Below are 5,380 nucleotides of genomic sequence, written 5' to 3' on the forward strand. Positions count from 1 at the left end.
TCCCCATGAGAACCATTTGTCCTTCCGTTTCTTCTTTGTATGATAAGAAAAATTTCTTATCATTACAAACATGAATTGTTGCACCCGAATCGAGCCACCAATCATAGGACTTAGTTTCAGCCATATTGGTTCGATAATCATGCCAATTTGCATTTCAGAAACCATAGCACAAATCTCTTCAGATTTGTTTTCAATAACATTAGCTTTATGGGAATTCACTTCTTCCTTTTTCTTCTTGAATCTGCAATCACTTTGGCGATGGCCTTTCTTACCACAAAAGAAATAATTTTCAGAAAACTTTTGTGTGCTGGACTTCTTGAATTTCTTGTCATTCTTGACTTTAAAATTCTTTGAGAATTTACTAGCTTCAACAACATTAACTTTAGTAGAATCATGCTTATCCTTGGATTCGCGAGACCTAGTCCCTTCTTCAATGACCAAGTGTTTTTGCAATTCTTCTAAAGTTATGTTCTCTTTACTATGAAGGAGTTTGTTTCTATAATCATTCCAACTTTGAGGCCATTTAGCAATAATAGCCCCAACTTGAAATGATTTAGAAATTTCAACTTTTAACTCTCGAAGCTTAGCAACAATAATTTGTAACTCATGTATTTGATCAAGAATGGATTTTGTGTCAACCATAATAAATTCAAAATATTTAGATACAAGGAATTTGTCAGTACCTTCTTTCTCTATTTTGTATTTGTACTCAAGAGCATTCCCAATTTCCACCGGAGAAGTCATAGAATTGTAGAGATCATATAACCTGTCAGAAAGCGTATTGAGTATGTGACCTCGGCACATCAATTCATCACCTTCACGACGTTTCCTTGCAGCCTTAACAACTTCGGTATCATCTTCTCTTGGTTATGGAAATGGTTCCAATTTAAGAACAGTAAGGAGAAAGAACAATTTTCCCTTCCAACGAGTGAAATTAGTTCCATCAAAACAATCGAGATGGACACTAGGATTAAGAAATGACGTCAAACTCTTCTCAGTCTCCATTTAGAAGAATAAAACCTTAAAGATTGTTAGAGAATAATAAGAATATGGAAGCAAAGAACAAAGAAAGTTTCTTAAGATTTGAGACGTGTTTGCACACTTTCCTTTAAGGTTTTATTTGCCCTCACCAATCTTAGTTTGCTATAGAGTTTTTCTTGGCAAATTACCCCCAAGATATATCAAATCCTGAATACAATCTCTAGCAAAAAAGATTGTATTTCCAGAATATATATGAAACCTGCAAAATCTGATAATTAATCTAATTATGTGTCTTTCTTTAATGAAAGAAGATGTTTATTTGAAAGAATATAACCATTAGAAAATGGTACTTCTTCGAAGACACTTTTTTTTTGTTTGAATTTGCCTCGATTGACAATTGAAATTTTCATTCTTGCTAACCGTTTTTCCAATTGACGCCTTTCTGGAAATAAACGGTTAGCCGTTTTCTCAATAAATGGTAAGCCATTTTATTCCAAAAGGTTAAATACGTTGCTCTCGATAAATAAACGGTTAGCCATTTTCTCAATAACGGTGAGCCGTTTTCTCTAGAACATAAAATATGTTCTCTAGAGTTAAACGATTAGCCGTTTTCTCAATAACGGTGAGTCGTTTTCTCAATAACGGTGAGCCGTTTTATCTAGAACAGCAAACAAGCTCTCTAGACTTAAACAGTTAGCCGTTTGCTCAAGAAACGGCAAACCGTTTTCGTACAGAATATCAAACCAAAAAACTTGAAAAAATGTTACAATCTCTCTTACATTTAGAACCTTAAACATCCTGGTATTCCACGGAAATAAGTTCATTGTTTGCATTATCATTAAGTTTGGTCTTTTCTAAGAGATTTCAACAAGATAGCATCTTACCATACGTTGACTCACCATTGATGCAATGATGATGTTATTTTGACAAGAACAGCGATTAAGGTTGACTTGAAGCATGGACCATACGCTTTTGATAACGATCACCTCAACATCTTTCTTTGTAAGTGAAGGCTTCTTTTCACAGTTTGCATCTTCGACTGGAGCTTTGGCTTTTACTCTTTCAAGGCTTGCTTAGTTGTAGAACTCTTTTACTTTCTTCATGAGTACTTGCTTGTGGTGTTCTTACCACTTTGTGCTTTCTGCACCATATTATAAGAAAAAGGTAATTGTTTTATGAAGATAAATCCTAGTTAGAGTATAAAAAAAAATAGAGTTTTCAATTAGTTTTTTGTAGGGTGGTGCCAAATGCTTTAGCCCATCTTTTGTGAGTTAAAACATTAAATAAAAAGGCTTTGTTTTTAGGTTGATTAGGATGCACGAAACCTAAAATAGAAAATAGAGTCACTAGAGGTGGTGCTAGCAGTGGACAGCAACAGCACTTTAATAGTTAAATGAGTGCAGTGACTAAAATGGATGAAGGCCTCACTTGGAGGCTCAAAGATTAAAGAAACAGTTAAGTGGTTCAAAATAATGACGGTGAAAGTGAGCGAAAAGTCCTTTTTTTTCTTTTTTACCTTGACCTTTTAATATGTAAAAGTACCCCTCAAAATGTCCTTGGTCTAATCGGATACACGGTGTGAGCCCATTGGCTCCCCCCTACCTTGTGCACCTTGTTTAAATATTGGAGCCATTGAGTTTTTTTAGTGTTGGCCATAAGTGGCTCCTCGATTAGTGGCTTCTAAAGTTTGGTAGGCATTAGGATCGCTTTCCAGGTCACACGCTTTTATTGGACGCTCAGGAAGCTTAAAAAAGTCAAGTGCTCTTTGATTTTTGTCGGCGGATCACGCCCAATGATCTCCTTGGAGCCACATTTTTAGACGATGGTGGTTGGAAAATGTAGAGACAAGCTTGTGGCAAAAGCCGAAGTTTATGGGTTCCTCATTTTAAGTTAGCAAGTACTTGTTGGTGACTCTTGAGTTTCTCTTAAAATGAGCGATTATTGGTGGAGGCCATATCACATCCTTTACAGCTCTTATGGTTAACTAACAGAAAACAAGGGAATATCTTCTAAGATTTAAGGGCCTGTTTGGTACCGTTTTCAAGCCTCTGTTTTCGTTTTCGTTTTCGTTTTGAGGATACAGATGTAATTCGTGTTTGGTGGGCTAAACTCAGAAACAAATTATAAAACAAAAAATTCATATTCAGCTTTCCAGTTGTAAAGTTGAAAACATGTTTAATGCGTTTTCAAATGAATTACAATTCACACTCAAGAACAAATTACAGAACAAATCTCGGCTCGTGTTCACTTCATCAACAGCTCCCAAATTCCCCGATCTAAACTCTCCGCACTCACTATCACTCTCTTCTTCCTCTTTGTCTAGATCTACAACACATATCTCTCCCTCTAACTCGATCTGCCACTCGCGTGCTGCTGCTGCTGCTCTTCCACTCGCGTGCTGCTGCTGCTAGATCCTGCTGCTGCTGCTGCTCTTTCACTCGGTTGCTGCTGCTGCTCTTTCACTTGCTTGCTGCCGCTGCTAGATCCTGCTGCTGCAGCTGCTCTTCCACTCGCTTGCTGCCACCACTTACTGGTATATTTCTTTCTTTTTTTCTATTTGGCTGCACTTTGACTGTAATTCTTTTTGTTTAGCTTGGACCCATATGATGTTCAATTCGGCAAATTGGATTCAATTGGGCAAATTGGATGTTGTTATGTTCAATTAGTTTTTTAGGCAAATTAATTGGGTGTACTTCTTGATTATCTTGTGCAAGATTTGCTCTGGTTTTAAGTGGCATGTGGAAACTATTTTAAGTGGCATGTTCAATTCGGCAAATTGGAAACTGTTCTTGATTATTTTCTTTAGATTGTTTCAGATTCTAGGTCGTAGCAATGATATTTCAGCATGAGAGCAACTGGCCATGAGCTGGAACAGATGGGCTGGAATTTCTCTCCTAGGTGGAGTTCTGTACATTGTGCTGATGATCCCTTTCACGACGAACAGTTTTCCAAGGGCTCAGAACATAGTAGTCATGATTTAGACCCATGAAGTACCAAGAATTTATATTTATGGTGGTTAGCAGAAAATCTCACTCTTGAATCTAGACACATTTGGTACATATTTGTCAAGTATTTTGAAGCTTTACTCTGACTCTAGACACAATAGTTTACTAGAACCTGAAAGATAGAACAGATGGAAATACAATGTATGCGTTACATTTTTGTTCAGACACAACAAAGAAATCCACACGAAATTGTTACTGGGATGGTGGTGCCACGATGAAACTGGAGATCAAAATCGAGCAAGGCACTTGTACTGTTTGATTTGGTGCAAACATTGTTGCCAATTTTGTTGTAATGTTTCATTGGTGACATAATGGGATTCCTTATTACCCATGCCATTTTAATTTAATTTTCTTCCCACCGCATTCCCATGATTGTTGAAGTGACTTGAAAGAATTAATATCTTCTTGCTGGAGCCCGTAGACATGGATGCTTGCAAACATAGATAGAAGTTTTACCTTTGGTTGATTTGCCAGTTTAAAGAGTCTTGTTTAGTATTTGTTGGCCTTGAATGTCTTGATATGGATATGGAGCCAAAACAATTGCAAGACGTGTTTCGATTACTACCAAAAGCCGTGCATGTCACACTAAACCATCGAACTTTAATGCTGCCGGGACTGGCATTGGGATTGGGATTGGAACAGGGACCATGAGTTCTCCTCTGTTTCTCGGATGGAATTGCGGCTTTTATGTGGCATGATTACATACGTAATGCATAATGTGTATCATGTAGTTTTTTATAATTATTTTGTTTAAATCATGTGTTGTAATGTATATCTTAATTATATAGTGTAAAAACAATGACAATGTAAAATTTTTTTAATTAATGTTAATTATTAAACTTTATTATCATGTAATTTTTTTTATTAAATTTGGTTAAATTATTTTGTTGTATTTGTGTGTATTAGCTAAATAATTATTTTATAACTATAAATATAATGTAAATGATTAGTAAAAATTATTTTTAAAAAAAGCATTACCAAACGCATATTCTCTGTTTTTATCATTTCTAACTGTGTCTACCAAACGCATATTACTGTTTTCAGTTTTAAAATATAGGATACAGAAAATGATATCAAACGCATATTTAAATTCAAAATACAGTAACTGCAAAACACCATTTTCATTTTCATTTTTATTCTCAGAAAATACAGATTCAAAAACAATACCAAACAGGCCCTAAGATGTTTAGGTTGACATTAGTTTATTCCTAGAGCCTGCAAGTCCATTCCCCCTTCCTCAAGGATCTTTAATAGAGCCGAAGCGTCATTCCTACTCAGTGTTCCCTCTTCATCTCTTAATGAGTGTCTCCAACTTATTAGTTCAAAATTCATTTTCAACAATATCTCTTTGTCTCCTTTGCCCACACGTAGCGAGTCAAGGTCGTTCCCGCCGC

Source organism: Citrus clementina, unplaced genomic scaffold, assembly GCF_000493195.1.
Source record: "Citrus clementina cultivar Clemenules unplaced genomic scaffold, Citrus_clementina_v1.0 scaffold_5, whole genome shotgun sequence".
Lineage (NCBI taxonomy): Eukaryota > Viridiplantae > Streptophyta > Magnoliopsida > Sapindales > Rutaceae > Citrus > Citrus x clementina.